We start from the raw sequence: 18,857 nt of genomic DNA, 5'->3' as shown, positions 1-18,857 counted from the left end.
ATTAGCGTATTTTTATTAGAAAATTTATTATAGCTTTCATATTTCTCATGTTTTTATGTTTTCTTGGCTGCACTGCATAGCATGAGGGATCTTATTTCCCCCACCAGGGATTGAACTCACATTGCCCTCTGCATTGTAAGCACAGAATGCCAACCACTGGACCACCAGGGAACTCCCTACTCATGTTGTTTAAAGAAAAGAAACAATTATTTTGCCACAGGACTTTCCAAAATTACCAGATTACGCAAGATCATCTGGCTGTTTTCTCTCTTCCCCAGTGAAAGTCACTAACAATTATTGGCCATCTGTTCTATTGACTTGATAGAAAGTCATCACAGGATGTGCAAATTGTATCAAGTATATCACTTCACATGTGCATTTGAATATTTGTCAGATGAGAACCCTTATTTGTATAATGGCAGCTGAGACGATTCTGAGGGATACTGGCCTATGGGGTAACACCGGAGGAAGCTTTCTTTCAATGTTCCTTCATGCATGGACTCACCCACCACATGCCAGCTAGTGTTCAAAGCACTGGGGCAACAGGCTGGGCCCTGATCTTATAGACATTTTTTAAAAATTATTGTTTGTTCATCATGGATTTTTTTGTATCAGTTTTAATTTTTATTTATTTTTTGGCTGTGTCTCATAGCATGTGGGATCTTAGTTCCTCAACCAGGGACCGAGTCTGTACCCCATGCAGTGGAAGCTCAGAGTCTTAACCACTGGACAAGTCACCAGGTAAGTCCCCTCACAGACTTTCATTCTGTAAGGTGGTAATAGTCAATAAGCAAAAGACATACATAAGCAAGATAAGTTTATGTACTGATAAGTATGGAAGACACTAAATCCACTTGATGTCATAGCTGCAGTCAGCTGGCAACAGGAGAGAGGGGAGGAATTTGACGTAAGTGGTCAAGAAAGGCTCTCTAAGGAGAAACCGTCTGGACTGAGAACCAAACTGAAAGGAGCCAGCCAGATCCAAAAGGAAGCACATAAAAAGTCATAAGATGCCAAGGTCTAGAAATGAGAAGCTACAGTTTCAAAGATCCAGCCTATTTTATTCCAAGAAAATTGCTCTATAAGGTGTTACCATACAGTCAAACAGCTTACTGCTTTGTAAATAACACGCGGTAAACCAGTGGGAAATGACAGCCGACTAACGATGAACCCTGTGGTGCTGATCTGTGATGCGGGATGAACGAGTGAACATATACCCACTCTCTACTAAATGCCAGGCGCTGATAATGGTTGTTTCATACCCTGTTCCCTTTGAACAAATATATCCATTTTTCATTCAGTGACTTTGTTTCGGGTCCCTCTGTGTGCCAGGCACTGTACATGCATCTGATTTCATTGTGAGCCTGACAATACTGCCAACAGGCCCCTGTGCTCAACTGAGGGAATTGACAATTAGAGAAACAATTCTTAAAGAAAGAAAGAAAGAAACAACTGTGATATAGCTTGATCAGTGCTAGCAAATGAGTAAAACAGGTACTTCAAGTGGATAGGGTATTTCTCTTAGGCTCCCTGGTGAAGAGGGTCAAGAAAATCTTTCCGCATGAAGTGTCACTTAAACAAGATTTTACAGATGTGCTGGAAATAGCCAGGCTGCGTGCCTAGAGAAAAGAGGTTAGGAAATTATAAGTTCTTCTCCAGGTCTGGGGCCATAGAAGGTAAGAAAACTGCTAAGAGATAAGACTGCCAGATCAGCAGCAGCAGATCAAGCAGGGCCCTGTATACTGAGCAAAGGCTTTATGTGGACGCAACGGGGAACCGCGAAAGAGCTTAAAGCAGGGGATTGACAGACTTGTGAGTTTTTCAAAAATATCTCTAGCTTCAATGTGGAGACTCCAAGGTGGAGCAAAAGAAAAGCAGGTTGAACACAACGTGAACATAACCCATTCAAGTACTTTCTTATGAAAACTTGAAAACCTCCACAGAGCTGGATTTCTGCCCAGATCTCACAGTGTGTTGCTTTAAATGAGCTTAAACCTTACTTATAAATTGCACTCACATTTTTAATACTCAGGTGGTGATTTTAATCACACGACGTTGCATTGTATCACTTACTTCAAGTATTTTTGAAATGCGCATTTTTTGCTGAGTCAGCACAGCCATATCACTTAGCTCAGGAAAACATGGAATCCTTGTGCCCCTCAAAACTGCCATTAACACACATAGCATCAGAGGTTTCTAAATGATAAAAAATTAAATCATGACTCTTTGCAATGTATTCTAATCAGCTACTCCATTTACTGTTTTCAAATGGTAATCAATTTGGCTCCAAATGAACAGTTTCATATTCAGCTTGCTCCATGAAATCTATGAATGCATTTATGATTACAAGTTATAATTATATTACTTTCAAAAGTCACTTACAGCAACTGCACAAACTAAAGAGAAGAGATTCTTGTGTGCAGTGCAATTAAACAATATGAACTGTAAGACTCTACTTCATAATCAAAATTTTAGTTATGATGTATTTTCTGAGAAATGATATTTTGAAACAAATACACATATTGTTCAGGTTAAGACTTTATGACTTCAAATTATGGGCCACCAAGCAAAATTATCAAATAATACATTATACTTGATTATATGCCAAATCAAATACATCTCGAAAAGAGAGAAATCTCTTTCAATAGGGAGGCCGGTGGATATGTCTGCAGCAGAAAGACTGCTTGGGAAAAGCCAATTATAATTTTGCAACACCTACTATGTGCTGATGCTTCTTTGGCCACCTGATGCGAAGAACTGACTCATGGGAAAAGACCCTGATGCTGGGAAAGATCGAGGGCAGGAGGAGAAGGGGACAACAGAGGTTGAGATGGTTGGATGGCATCACCAACTCAACGGACATGAGTGTGAGCAAGCTCCAGGAACTGGTGATGGACGGGGAGGCCTGGCATGCTGCAGTCCATGGGGTCACAGAGTCAGACCCGACTGAGCGACTGAACTTAACTACGTGGCAGACACTGCACTCTTGACGGTATGTATTTTGACCTGGGTCATCTATTTCACTTGAATTCCTGAAAGAAGAACCCATCTTCCTCAGATCAGAATTCATCTATTTCAGGTAGTTAGGTAGTTATAAAAGGGACTACAACATTATTTCAATTATCCATTGCTACATAACACAGCACTCTCAAACTTTAGGAGCTTTAAAAAGCAACCACCATTAATTATCTTTCATGATTCTCCGCATTAAGCAGGCAGATCCACCTCCGTGGTGATGGATAGGATACAGGGCTAGTTGAAAGGTCTAAAATGGCCATGCTTACAGGGCAGGGAGCTGCTGTTGGCTGCCAGCTGGGAGGTCAGATAGTAGTGTTGGCCTTAGGCCTTGAGTCCTCTATGTGGAGGCCTCCCTACATGGTTGCTTGGACTTTCCCACAGTACAGAAATTGTGTTTCAAGAGGGGGAATTCAAAGAGTGAGCATTCCAAGAATATAAACACACAAAGCAACACGTTAGGGGTAGGTAGTACAATGCTCCCTATAAAGATACCCTTGCTCTAATCCTCCAAACCTGTGAATATGTTATCTTACATTGCAAAAGAGATGGTGCATATGTGATTAAGTTACGGTGAGGTGGGAGAATTGGCCTGGCTTATCCTAATGGTCTTAATGTAATCACAAGAGTCTCTATAAGCAGGAAGAAAGAGTAAGGGAAAATTGATAATGTTGTATTGATCTCTTTGAAGGGGCAGGAAGGGGCCATAAGCCAAGGAATGCAGGGACCCTTAGAGCTGGAAAAGGCAAAGAGATAGATGCTCCCCTAGAGCCTCTAGAAGGGATGCAGTTCTGCTGAGATCTTGACTTTTGGCCCACTGAGACTTCTGATCTATGAAATTATGTCTGTTTTGTTTCAAGCCAGTAAATTTTTGTAATTTGTTTAAAAGTCAATAGGAAACAAATACATTTGTTAAGTCTCTGGTGTTATTACATTTGTTAATATCTTTGGCTAAAGCCCAAAGTCACTGGACTAAATTCATGGAGGCATGATTCATTGTAACAGTCTACTATCAAAGTCACAATCCAACACAAACACCATTTTCTTCCAAATGTTTTCTGATTTAGTTTTCCAGTGATACTGTGACAAATTGCCACAAACTTAGTGACTTCGCAATAGCACAAATTCATTATCTTAGTTTCTGTAGGGCATAAGCCTGCTATGTGGTTCACCAAGCTAAAATCAAGATGAGGGCAAGGCTGCAACTCCTTACCCAGAGGTCTGGGAAAGAATCAAGTTTCAAGCTCATTCCCATTGTTGGCTGAGTTCACTTCCTTGGGGTTGTAAGACTAAGGTCCCCATTTCCCTACAGGCTGTCAATGAGGCTTGGCCCTAGCTCTCTAAGCTTCTTTTCAGCCCTCACATGTGACCCCTGACCTCTTAGAATGACCAACAGTGCATAGACTCCTTCTCACACTTGGAATTCTCCGGCTTTTTCTTCTGCTACATCTTGCTTCAGCTGGAGAAGAGTAGCTCCCTCTGCTTTTAAGGGATCATGTGATTAGACTGGCCACACTACAATCATCTCCTCATCTTAATATCTATAACCTGAATTACCTCTGCAAATCTTTTTTTTTTTTTTTTTTTTTGCCGTGAAACAGCATATTCACAGGTTCCAGAGATTAGGGCATGGACATGTTCAGGGTCATTATTCTGCCTACCACAGTTACCAGCAACCAGAACCTTCATGCCAAAGAGAGGTGAGAAGTGCAGCATTGATCTGCTTTGTGCTCTGTCCAGAAAAAAAGCCCTCAAAGGCACAATTAGCACAGATAAACTCATCATCATTCTGCTGTTCACTGGCTCCAACAGCATCTCCAGGAGACAGTTTATGTGAGACGTCACTCCTCCAAAATTAGTCACAGTTGGGTATTTCATAACTAGCTCTGCTCCATCGTTAAAGGGAAAGTCTTCTCAAAAGAGCCACAATGCTGTTTTCTGCAACAATCACATAAACTGCCCTCCAAGACAAAGAAGAGGGATGACAACTCAAAAATCCATTGGTTCAAGATGATCTCATGACATCGTATGGCAGACTGTGTACCTACAGTGAAGGATGCATCTTCACACTCCTCTTTACGCTCAAGGATCTGGACCTTCTGTTCAGTATTCTGAATCTACTAGTGGCTTCTTCTTCTTCTTCTTTTTGTTTTTACTTAAAAAACAATAGAAAATTATTCTCTTACAGTCCTAGAGGCCAAAAGTTCTGAAATCAAGGTGTCAGAAGGACCCTGCTAAGAGGTCCAAAGAGGTAGAGTCGTCCCTTGCCTCTCACTGTCTTCTGGGGGGGGGGGGGGCACAATCCTTGGTGCCCCCAGGTCTGCAGCGGCTTCACTCCATTCTCTCCCTCTCTTGTCACGCAGCCCTCTTTCCTGCGCGTCTCTCTGTCTCTGTGCCTTTACACGGCATCTTCCTCTTATATAGACTCCAGTCATATTAGATTCAGGGCCCACCCTAGTGACCTTATTTTAGTTTGGCCACAACTGTAAGAATCTATTTCCAAATAAGGTCACATTCACAGATCCCTGGGCTTAAGACTTCAGCCTATCTTTTTGGAAGACACAGTTCAACCTGTGACAAGTTTTATTCATTTTTCAAAGCTCTGTCTAATACCCTTGGGACACATACCTGCCACTGGGTGGCTTCTTCATTGATAAAAGCAATGTAATTAGAGCATCTGGGATGAGTGAGATTATCCTATGCTATACACATGAGAAATGTCTCACTTATAGATACATAGGCTATATCTTACTTATACATATATACAAAGAGGGATAAGCAGGTAGAAGCATAACTATACTTTTAAAAAATCCAAATGCCTTACTGATTCATTTCAAAATAGTCTTAAAAATCATATTGGAGATTTAAGGACAATCTTGAAAAACAAAGCCATAAAAATTAAGCTAAGGAATGTCGAAATTTCCCAAGTTAGTGGGGAGTGTTTTATCCTAATATTTTTACTAATTGTTATTCAACTAGAAGAGAAATATATGACTGAGCTGGAAGGGAAGAACACTTAACACTCACTTCTTATCCATGATTGCAAATTTAAATTCTGTTCCTCCTGGGAAATTTTCAGGGTGCTGCCTCTGCCACCACCAATGACAGAGATGGCTTGGGACACTTTAGATCCACCTGGAAGAAGTAAGTTCACAAGTTTTTAGTCTAACTTCATACAGTGAGGTGGAAGAGAGCCTCCTTCTGGTCAACTAAATAGAAGAGAATTTTGTTTTGCATGGAAAGTTCTTTGCCTATTTTAAAGTTGAAATTGCAACCAGCTTCTCTTATTGAAAAGGTTTCTGCAGTATTAATAGAAGAAAAACAATGAAAATGATTACACTGTACTACCTCAGCAAAAATGTGACCAAACATACATGCATTTCAAAGTAAAGAAAATTCTGTACTGTTTTAATCACCAGATAATCATTTCACACAGCAGTCAAATTCCAAAGAAAACACAGCTTACACATATGTTCTCAAATTATGGGTAGATTTGGGACAAATCTTTTAAGCTAAATGACTTGAAAGTGAATTTTTTAAGTGACATTTTCTTTATTAAAATATTCATTAATTTGATGTAGCCTTGATGTAGAGTTCTAATGGATTTTTTTAAAATACAGAATGCCTCACAAGTTTGCATGTCATCTTTGCACAAGAGCCATGCTACTCTTCAATGTAATATATATTCCAATTTTAGTATATGTACTGCTGAAGTGAGCACTAGATTTCCAATATTTATTACAATAAATGAACTAAAGGAGCATAAATCCTGATTCATATATTTTAATTTGTAAATATATCAGTTTGACGAATGGAGTCATTTTTCTGTCCAATCACATTAAATTACTTCGATAGCCAAATCCCTGGAGTAAGTTATGAGCTCATTCAGGAAATAGCCTGCCAAGAGAAGATTTCGCACACAGTAGGCAGTCAATAAATACTGGAAACAACATGTATTCTATTAAGGCATCCATAGTATAGATTTTCAACCACATGTAAACTCTTCAGTTGAAATGTTAAGAGCAGTCATTAGCCTCTCATCCAACATGCCCGAGAGTTGCTTCCCCTTCCATTAATTGAAATGCTTTCTGGAGACACACATTAATTAGTAATAATCTAGCTTCCTGTACAAGTAAGCAGTGATTCCACCAATGTACTCTGAGATCATATAATAATGATTTTAGAGTCACTGCATTCCTTGTTCCCTCAGTTGATGTTGATGTTGAATTATATCTCATAATAGAAATAATCATTTATCAAGAATAATCAGGGAGGGTGAGGGTCAGATGAGTTCTTTCCCATCATCTTGGAAGGCTTCCTAAATTCTCATTCATAGATATTGAGCCAGGGCGGGGTGGTGGGTGGTGGGTGGTTCCCTGTTCTAGGCATTGAGTATGCAGATGTGAAAAGATGTGATTCCTGTCCTCAAGAAGCTTCTAATCTAGTAAACAGAAGTTTAAGCTCATAAGTGCAATAAAATATTACACTAAGTGCTGAGAGAAAGAATGAAAATATCAATAAGGGGGACTTTCTGGTGGTCCAGTGGCTAAGACTCTGCATTTCCAAAGCAGGGGGCTGGCTTCCGTCCCTGGTAGGGGAACTAGACCCTACAGGCTGCAACGAAGATCAAACATCCTGTGTGCAGCAACTAAGACCCAACCAAGTAAATAAATAAATATAAATATTAAACACACACACGCAGATGAGGAAGCTGTCAGTTCAGAGCTAGATCTAGGTGGGAAAAGCTGGAAAAACCATTCCCGTCATACCCGAGCACATCAGTTCCCTGTTGTAAAAGGCATCTAAGTGCTCCATCTACTTGTGAGAGCTGTAGGAAATATTGAAGAAAATTAAATGCAGGAATAGAAGGCCTGGGAAAACTTGACAAGGACTCATGATCAAAGCATGGTCTGCAATAAGCCATTCCTTAACCAACAGGCATAAACATTCAGAAGCCGACAGCAAAGAGAAGACTCTAAGTTTCTACTGGGTGTTGCACTTGGGCATCACTATAAACACGTGATATACTGCTTTACACGGTAGCTAGTTTTTCCCTTCGGTTTTCATTCACCAGCCCTAGAGATAATCAAGGGCTTGAGCCCCTGATTTACCAGGCTCAAAACCTCCAAAAGAGTTGTATGTCCTACAGGAAAATAAAGGACTTCTGGAGGTATGTTTAAAAGTCCCCAGTTATCTGAGTTCCAGGGGCCAGCGAGCTCCGTCTCACTCTCGCCTCCCTGAAGGCCTTCCCCCGCCAGTTCTGACCACTAGCATGTCACCCCAGCGTGGATTATGTCTCACACTTCCTTCTTGGTACCCTCCATAGCTCCCACCACAGTGCCCTGCAGCTAGCTCATTTGATGATTGATAATAATGATGATGATAACAAGCACAGACTCTCCAAAGATGCCCAGAATGGTAAAATCTCAAAATGTTTCCATGTGTTAGAAGTTCTGCAAAAAGTGCAACTGGTTGACAGGTTGGCCTATTAAATACATTCTGTGCATTTCTATTCCCATCCTCTCTTCCCGACAGTATTGTAGACGATAGTGGTTAGGTTGACATACGTCTTCTTCATTTATACTGCCCATGAAGAATCATGGAAGCTCCTGTTGGTGCCAAACAAGCCTTTTTATCTGCTTAACATAAGTCAGCATATGGAGCAGGTCCTACCTGAGGCCTGCCTGGGTGAAGTCCAAGTCATTGTGAGACCTTATGTCCAATTTATCTAGGGTTCTGATTTACCAAGGAATATCCCAAGGAGCCACCACAGATGCCAGGCCTGTGTTAATAAAATGAGACACAAGCACCCTAACCTGGGTCCAATAAGCAGAGGGAAATCTTTGATCTCTCTGGGCAAGTCACACTTCTGCTGCTTGTAGTCCTTTTTGGACCTGTAAAGCTCCTATTTGTTGCAATGGCACTGATTTGTAAAATTAAGGGACAAAGGGCTTGTTTGCTTTAATAAAAGCAAAGAATAAGCTCAATCATTTATGGGAAATTTCATTTGACTCCTGGGTCAGTGGTTTAATTTTGCATATGTTCTCATAAATGTAACTGCTGTGTTTTGTGAGACAATCATCTTGTAAACTAAATGTGCTGGCAAAGGAAAATAAGTTTGTGGCACCCAAGACACTAGGGGAACTGGCAGACAGGGAAAACGCCTGACATGCTTTCCTCCCCAGCGTCATGGCTGTCTAGCAGAAAAGGAACACCCTCCCTCCAACACTCTCCTTGCAAGTGGTGAGCTCTCCCACTGACCTTTACCTTCTGGGTAAACTTTAATATCGAAAAGAAGCTGGAAGTAATGCCAGTACTTATCTCAGCGCTGTTGCGCTGAAGAAAAATGTTTATGACTCAGTAATCAGTCTGTCATGCATTTCTTGCATGTGTTCATGCTCAGTTGCTTTAGCTGTGTCAAATGTCAGTGGCAAATTGAGTAAACGCAAATTAAATGGAGAAATTCTCTGGTGTGTGCATGTGTATATGTGTGTGTGTGTGCATGTACATGAGCACACGCCTGAGTTCACATGCCTTGTTCCCAAGAAGCCAAGAACCACATCAGTTCAGTTCAGTTCAGTCGCTCAGTCATGTCCAACTCTTTGCAACCCCACGAACCGCAGCACACCAGCCTCCCTGTCCATCACCAACTCCCGGAGTTTACTCAAACTCATGTCCACTGAGTCAGTGATGCCATCCAACCATCTCAACCTCTTTCATCCCCTTCTCCTCCCGCCTTCAATCTTTCCCAGTATTGGGGTCTTTTCAAATGAATCAGTTCTTTGCATCAGGTGGCCAAAGTATTGGCGTTTCAGACCCACATAGTAAAATATATTTATGGGAATTTTAGAGCCTTGTACATTTACCTCAAACTTACCAGGGCTGAAAACCCAAAAGTGCAGACAATCTCCATCTGAAGCTGCCACTATTAAATGTAAGTTGGTGTTATCATGAAATTGATTCAACACAGCCTCTTTGTCTTCTGTAAGCAATACTGACACCAGGGTTCCCTATTGATAAGACTGGAGCTATGCCTGGAGCTACTGCTTGTGATTAGCACCTACCGGATGACACTGTACTAAGCATATTATCTTTAACCCTTTTCCCATACAGCTGAAATCTTACAGGACATACATACTAATCCTTGTTTTACAGATCAGGAAATTAAACCTCAGAGAACTTAAAAAGTGGGAAAATATCATACGTGAACAAAGATTAGTCTGACCCCATGGTCAAGCTTTTCCTACGCACACATAGCCACTGATTTTATATATATATATATATATATATATATATATATATATGCACACACACACATACACACACATCTGGGTGGTTAATACTCGAGTGTTAACTAGTATTATAGTCAAAAGTGCTATTCCTCTGGCTTCCCAGTTGGAAGCAGACACAGTCACTTACCCAGTCTGCTAGCCAGGACAAGAGGACATCCCTCCTCCACCTGAGATAATCAAGACGCTAGGAATAAGGTTTATGGAACATCAGCCACTTTTATGAAAAATCTACTGCTCATTACACAGTCATTCACTCATTCAACAAATATTTACTGAGGGACTGGTCCATGCCAGGCAGTGTATAATGGGCAAAACTTGGCAAGTACAAGATAGCACCCACCTTTGAAACACTCACAGTATTAGGGAGAAAGTCAAAGTGTTAGTCACTCAGTTGTGTGCAACTCTTTGCAACCCCATGGACTGTAGCCCACCAGGTGTCTCTGTTCATGAGATTTCCCAGGTAAGAATGCTGGAGTGGGTTGCCATTTCCTTCTCCGGGGGATATTCCCTACCCAGGGAATGAACCTGTATCTTTTGCATTGCAGGCAGGTTCATTACCGTCTGAGCCACCAGGGAACCCCAGTATTTTGTGGAGAGACTATCAAAAGAATGATTCCTATGCAAAGTGATAAAAGCTAGTACCGGAACAAGCACGAGATTACTGGACACAGAGCAAGGACTACCACTGGTTGTGGAGTGCTTCAAATAATTTACAGAAGAAAAACAGCATCCAGACAGACTCCTAAAGAACAAATTATGGTGAGCCTGGTCATTGAAGGGAGGTGGTTAGATTTCCAGGCAGAAAGGACGGGATGTACATGGACCTAGAAGTGAGAGAAAGCCTACATGTTCCCAAACCTGCAAGCTCTTCCGTGTTATGTGAGGGGCAATGGAGGAGAAAATAATGACGTTGAACAACTGAAAACAGGACAAATGGTAAAGGTCCTGGTGAGAAATGTTAGGACTCCATCGTGGAGGGAACAGTTTCCCTAAACAGACAGTTTAGGATCTACTCTTAGTCATCCAAGAAGAGTTTCAGGGAGCTCAGAACATTGCTCACCTGACCCATTTGGGAGCAAAACATGACACTTGTAAGGCTTGTCCCCATGTGCTCCTCACTCAGCCCTAAAGAGTGACGGTGGTGTTGTCCCCTCACACAGGGATGTGATTCTCTCACAGTCCCATGGATATTCACGCGCGACCGAGGGGCCCAAATCAGGAGACGGTTGGCTGCTGTCAAAGAGGCTGTTGCTCATTCATTTGTCTGTTCATTTAATCCAAGCAATGCAACAATATTGCTGTATTGGCAGTCGGCAATCTGTGCCTGTTCAGTCAAGTGTGACCTACCATCCCTTCTTGTAAATAAAGTTTTATGGGGACATAGCTATGTCTGTTCATTTATGCATTGCCTGTGACTGCTTTCACACTATTAGAGCAGAGGTAAATTGTAGTCACAGACCAAGGGTATATATCCGTTAGTCAATCACGTATATTTAAAGACACAGAACTAAGTGGAGCACTAGGGGGAAAAGGTATATGTAGAAACTAGTTCAGTTCAGTTCAGTTGCTCAGTTGTGCCCAACTCTTTGCGACCGCATGGACTGCCGCCTGCCAGGCTTCCCTGTCCGTCACCAACTCCCAGAGCTTGCTCAAACTCATGCCCATTGAGTTGGTGATGCCATCCAACCATCTCATCCTCTGTCGTCCCCTTCTCCTCCTGCCTTCAGTCTTTCCCAGCATCAGGATCTTTTCCAGTGAGTCAGCTCTTCACATCAAGTGCCAAAGTATTGGAGCGTCAGCTTCAGCATCAGTCCTTCAAATCCTATTGAGGTTTGTGGGTATAAATCTATGGTTAGAGCAGTAAGCATTGCTGCATATTTCCAGATATATTCAGTTGTGTTGATACAGAGGTGAAATAAGAAGAAAGTTGACTTTACCAAGGGTTGGAATTTTGCCAGGCAAAAACAGAAGAGGTGGGGCAAGGGAGCTGAATCAATGTACATGAAAACCACTTAACAAAAGACCAAGAAATCTTAACTAGGTATAGATGGATGTTTGCCAGTGGGACAACAAGGTCAATGGACTGGAGTTCCTAAACGTGCCCAAGAATTACTGGAGTGGAATCATTTTCTGCTTACTCACTTACACTAGAGTAGGTGAACTGGAGAGATAGGAAGAGGCGGTCAAAAAATAGACAGAATAGTGATGTGAGAAATTTAGTAAACTAATGACTAAAATCCTTAGTTCATGGGGGGAAGTAATGCGGAAGAAAATAGATTGCTGTAAAAGGTGGGGGGTGGGCGGGGCAAAGTGGTATGCCTAATTCCATGTGCTTCAAAACACCAGAGGGAGCAGAGAGCAAGCAGAATTAAGTGTATAAAAGCAGTCTGGAGGAAAAGGTGGGCACCTCCCCTAAATAATTGCAGCCAGGGATAAGCAACTAAGAGAGAAATACTTACACAGTAGAGGCTAAATGTAAATAATGTAAAGAGAGTACATTATTAGGGTAATACTAGCTGTTGTAAGAAATAGATAAAACCCCAGAACTCAGGCTCTTAACTTAATAGGAGCTTATTTATTGTTCAATAAACTCAATAGAAGTTTATCTCTTGGAAGAAGGACTCTTTCAAATGTAGATATTCAAACACTCAAGCAAGTTGAGGGAGGCTTTCTTATTTGCAATATGTGGTTTCTAAAGCTGTTAGGGGTGTTGACATGAAGACAGTAAGAGAGAGGGGGAAGAGCATTGCATTATGGGCCAGGCCGGCAAGTGGCCAACATCACTTTCTCCTGTTCAGTAATCTGGCTGGGAATGGAGTCTGTATTTTGTGCTGAGATACAAAGGAAAATAAATTTGATTCCTTGCAGTGGAAGTCTAAGGTACAGTTTAAACAGTATACTTTGATGGAACTGTATCAGAAAAAAAGAAACCACAATATAATTTTAAAAAATCATGGACTCAGAAGAATTTGATTTAAAAACCTAGCTTTGTCAAACACGTGACCTTAAACAGGTCACATAAACCTATTCATCCTTATTCATAAAATTGCTATAAATAACAGTTCCCCTGCTATAAAGGGTACAAGAAAATGCCAAAATGAAATATGTGTTAAAACATTAAAAAGTCTTATGTACTCTGAAGTACTGCATTTTTGTTGTTCAGTTGCTCAGTCATGCCCAACTCTTTGTGACCCCATGGACTACAGCACACCAGGTTTCCCTGTCCTTTGCCATCTCCCAGAGCTTGCTCAAATTCATGTCTATTGACTTGATGATGCCATTCAACCATCTCATCCTCTGTCATCCCCTTCTCCTGCCTTCAATCTTTCCCAGCATCATGGTCTTTTCTAATGAGTCAGCTTTTCACACCAGGTGGCCAAAGTATTGGAACTCCAGTTTAAACATCAGTCCTTCCAATGATATTCAGGGTTTATTTCCTTTAGGATTGACAAGTTTGACCTCCTTGCAGTTCAAGGGACTCTCAAGAGCCTTCTCCAACCCCACAATTTGAAAGCATCAGTTCTTCAGCAGACGGCCTTCTTTATGGCCCAACTCTCACATCTGTATATGACTGCAAGAAAAACTATAGCTTTCACTGAAGTGAAGTTGCTCAGTCGTGTCCGACTCTTTGAGACCCCATGGACTATATGTAGCCTACCAGGCTTCTCTGTCCATGGGATTTTCCAGGCAATAGTACTGGAGTGGATTGCCATTTCCTTCTCCAGGGGAATCTTCCCAACCCAGGGATTGAACCTGGGTCTCCCACATTGTAGGCAGATGCTTAACCGTCTGAGCCACCAGGGAAGTCTAGCTTTGACTAGAAGGACCTTTGTCTGCAAACTGATGTTTCTGCTTTTTAATGTGCTGTCTAGGTTGGTCATAGCTTTTCTTTCAAGGAACAAGCAGCTTTTCATTTTGTGGCTGCAGTCACCATCCACAGTGATTTTGGAGCGCCTCCCCCTGCCCCCGCCAGATAAAATTTGCCACTGTTCCCACTTTTCCTCCATCTATTTGTCATGATGTGATGGGATCAGATGCCATGATCTTGGTTTCTTGAATGTTGAGTTTTAAGCCAACTTTTTCACACTCCTCTTTCTCCCTCATCAAGAGGCTCTTTAGTTCCTCTTCCCTTTCTGCCATTAGAGTGGTATCATCTGCATATCTGAGGTTGTTGATATTTCTTTTCTGCCTATCTCATAATACTGCGACCCAAGTTGTGGGTTTCCATCTTGGTTTTGCCCTCTGATACATTTGTGTCCTGTAGGACACAAATCTATTCCTGTTAACACCTGTGTCTTTATACACAGTGACCCAGGCGGACTGCTCCATTCCTGTCCACTGTCTTTCTTCTTTTGAAGGGCTTCTGCATACAGTTGTGCAGGATGTGTACTGCATACACCCGTGTGTGCCTAACCCTAGAAGCCGTTGTTCCTATAGTTGCCTGAGTTATTATGATAATGTTCTAGCAGATGACAGCAAAGCATTTTGCTCTATCAAGACAATATTCTGTCAGAGAGAAGCTATGTGTTCAGTCTTCAGAAGTTCAGGCTTCAGAGAGAAGCCACTTTTCATAATCCACACTAAGGTGGCGTATAGGCTTGCGGTCATTCCTCATTAGAGATCTGTTCCTGCCCAAATGTGAAGGAGAGTTGCACGTCCTGTCCAGTAAGATTAAGCACAAAACTAAGAAGAGACTGTACCTGAAAGAACCAGAGCTGTAGAGCCTTGTCTCTTTGCAAGTCATAGATTAAAAAAAATTTACCATTTCTTAATGACATGGAATTGTTGATTAAAAGTAATACAGAATATTGAAATATGCTATATTTGTGCCTATATTCATTATTACATAAACCCATACATAAAATTTCCAGTGTAATGTTTGTTTCTTCAAAGAAAAATGAAACAACAAAGACCTCTGTTTCCAAGCCAAATCAAAATACCCCATTCCGTCACAGTTCAAGCAAAGACAAATGAACCCAGTGTCCATGCTTCTGGACTCTAGGCAAGAGCTTCTTTGTCTTCTGGACCATGATTTACACTGATGAGTCTTATACAAATGACACTGCTCTGAGTTGGGAACTGCAGCTAAAGTCACATGGAGACAATCACAGCAAACAGCACCCAAAACACCCATAACCTGAGAGTATTGGCCCAGATCAGTCAGTTCAGTTGCTCAGTCATGTCCAGCTCTTTGCAACCCCATGAACTGCAGCACGCCAAGCCTCCCCTTCCATCGCCAACTCCTGGAGCTTGCTCTAACTCATGTCCATTGAATTGGTGATGCCACCCAGCCATCTCATCCTCTGTCATCCTCTTCTCCTCCCACCTTCAATCTTTCCCAGCATCAGGGTCTTTTCCAATGAGCCAGTTCTTCACGTCAGGTGGCCAAAATATTCGAGTTTCAGCTTCAGTATCAGTCCTTCCAATGAATACTCAGGACTGATTTCCTTTAGGATGGACTAGCTGGATCTCCTTGCAGTCCAAGGGACTCTCAAGAGTCTTCTCCAACACCACAATTCAAAAGCATCAACTCTTCAGTGCTCAGATTTCTTTGTAGTCCAACTTTCACATCCATACATGATTACTGGGAAAACCATAGCCTTGACTAGATGGACCTTTGTTGGCAGAGAAACGTCTCTGCTTTTTAATATGCTGTCTAGGTTGGTCATAGCTTTTCTTCCAAGGAGCAACTCTCTTTTAATTTCATGGCTGCAGTCACCATCTGCAGTGATTTTGGAGCCCAAAAAGATAACGTCTGTCACTGTTTCCATTGTTTCCCCATCAATTTGCCATGAAGTCCTGGGACCAGATGCTATGATCTTAGTTTTTTGGATGTTGAGTTTTAAGCCACTTTTTTTACCCTTCTCTTTCACTTTCATCAAGAGGCTCTGGAGCAACTTTGAGGAGATATCCCTCATTCAAGGGCAGAGAAACCCCAGCAAGATGGTAGGTACTGGAGCAGAACATAGCCCCTTTTATCTCTGTCTATTTAGTCCTCCCATCTTTAACTACATAGCTCAAAATCAACATTCTTCTTTAAAAGACAGATACTGTATAACCCTATTTCTTTAAGGGGCCTAAAATAGTCAAATTCACAGGAACAGTACGTAGAAAGGTGGTTACCAGAGGCCTAGAGGAGGGGCAGGGGGAGGGGGGCTGTCCTTTAATAGGGTTAGGGTTTCTGTTGGGCAAGACAAAAATGGTCCCTGAGAGCTGCTGCTCAGTCATGTGAACATGCTTAACGTCACTCACTGAACACTGAAAGGTAGTTGAGATGGCATATTTTATGAGTTTTTTTAACCACACTTAAAAAATAAATTTTTAATAACTGAGTCACTTTGCTGTACAGCAAAAATTAACACAATATTGTAAATCAACTATACACCAATAAAATTTAAATCAATCAATAAGAATTTTAAAGTTCTACATTCTTCTTAAATCCTTTGTTCAGCCACCCTGTTTTAAAGTTGATTGGTTTAATGCTTTTGGCTGCGTTGGGTCTTCTTTGCTGCAAGCAGGCTCTTCTCTAGTTGCTGCCGGCAGGGGCTCTTCTCGAGTTGTGCTGCACAGGCTTCTCGTTGCGGTGTCCTCTCTTGTTGCAGAGCACAAGCTCTAGGCTATGTGGGCTTCAGCAGTTGCGCTTGCAGGCTCTAGGGCACAGGCTCAGTAGTCGTAGTGCATGTAAGCGCTTAGTTGCCCTACGGCATGTGAAATCTTCCCAGACCAGGGATCGAACTCATGAGCCCTGCACTGGCAGGTAGATTCATAACCACTGGACCACCAGGGAAGTCCCAGTTCAGTTCTTGCCTGAAGTTACCTTGCCCTCTTCCCCAAAATTCCGGTTTGTCCTCTTACTTGTTGCTTAGTCATGTGCCTACTTGGAACAAGTACTTTTGTCTGAAACTGTTAATTTAGCATTTTAGCATAATAACTTTTCTCTATTTTAGTTTCGATTAGACACTAATAATGAAATTGTTTTAAAATCAGTATCTGCATCTTCCATTATTCCCTCTCGGTGCCCTTCTGATAATAGCATTCAATAAGCACCTGCTGTTTTAACTCAGCTGTGTCACAGTAGGCACCATCAGATTTGGAGAGCTGAGGCTGAATCTGAATTCAGTAGAAAGGCTAGTGCGGGGAATAGGTTAAAAGTAAAAGTCATCAGAAAAGGCAGAACGGGCTGTCAAGGACAACTAAGCTGATGGTGGCCACTTTCATTTGCTCATCCTTTTATTCAATGAAGTATTATTGAGTTCCCATGTCTAAGGTAGAATACTTATTCTGTGAGATAACAAGTCTGACACAGTATCTGCCTTTAAGAATTTATTATCTTATAGTATCTGACTCTTTCTTCCAAGAAAAGTTGGAGGAAAAGGGCCAGCTAGGTTGGGTCATGTCAACCTAGGTTTTGAGAGGTGAAAGCCAGGTACAGTAGCAACTCAGGGAGGACAGAAACATCTGCTAAAATACGTGCAAGAAAAAAAAAGTAACAATCAGTTCAGTTCAGTCGCTCAGTCGTGTCCAACTCTGCGACCCCATGAATCGCAGCACGCCAGGCCTCCCTGTCCATCACCAACTCCCGGCGTTCACCCAGACTCACATCCATTGAGTCCGTGATGCCATCCAGCCATCTGGAAGTTAAATTTGGCATCAGGTACAAGAAGCAAGCACAAAGGCCAATATATGATATGAAGACTAAGGTAAGGTCAATGCAGTAATGGAGCAAGAATTAAGAAACAAGATATGTATTAGACATATACTAATATGTCTAGACCAGACAAAATTGAAAAGGATGTTGGCCATTGTAAGAAACAGGGTACCCCAAATTCTCCCTTCGTGGGTTCATTTCCAGTTACAATAGGCGGATTCACCAGGGGTAAAAGCAGAGCAGGCAAGTAGGGTAAGTCAGTCTACAAGCAATCAAATTGAAAGTACTAAGTCCCATTAGGAAGGAGCAAAATAATATGAAACTGCAGAAGAGACAACAGAGCAGGTAACAGCACAGATGCTGATGTCAGAGAACCTAGGTTCAAATCTCAAGTATGATAGTCCTTTGCTATGTGACCTTGGATGAGATAAGGATATTCCTCTGTGCTATGTGACCTTGGATGAGATAAGGATATTCCTCTGTGCTATGTGACCTTGGATGAGATAAGGATATTCCTCTGTTTTCTTATCTGCAAAATAGGAACTATATTATGCCTGCCTTACAGCAGATGTTTCAAGGATGAAACTAGTTAATATATGGGAAAGCCTGAGGAGAGTGCCTAGCACAGGATAAGCTGTGTGTCAGAGTTAGGTGTTGCGACTTAAAGGCAGGAAGGATCACCTCGGGCTGTGAGGGAAAACTTTGTACAGGAACTGGCATTTGAGTTTGCATTTGAATTACAGAGACAACTTGAATATACAGGATGGGAGTGTAGGGACAAGTTCAAAGTGGCATGAATGCTCAAACTGTGTTTAGAAGCATAGATATAAATACAGGCTATGTGCCAGAGAATAATAGGAGATAGGGCTGGAAAGGTGATTTGCAGCCAGCTAAGTTGAATG

At 41.7% G+C, this 18,857-nt stretch overlaps 1 non-coding gene across 1 annotated transcript; it reads right to left on the bottom strand.

Annotated features, from left to right (window-relative positions):
• Positions 1-6,625: 6,625 nt before the first annotated feature.
• LOC138438430 (U6 spliceosomal RNA) lies at positions 6,626-6,736 on the bottom strand. Its single transcript, XR_011256365.1, has one exon. It is a non-coding gene; the product is annotated as a U6 spliceosomal RNA (small nuclear RNA).
• Positions 6,737-18,857: the final 12,121 nt, after the last annotated feature.

The sequence above is a fragment of the Ovis canadensis genome, chromosome 3 (genome assembly GCF_042477335.2).
Source record: "Ovis canadensis isolate MfBH-ARS-UI-01 breed Bighorn chromosome 3, ARS-UI_OviCan_v2, whole genome shotgun sequence".
Lineage (NCBI taxonomy): Eukaryota > Metazoa > Chordata > Mammalia > Artiodactyla > Bovidae > Ovis > Ovis canadensis.
The sequence above is the reverse complement of the archived record's forward strand: the minus strand, read 5'-3'. Positions and strand labels throughout refer to the sequence as shown.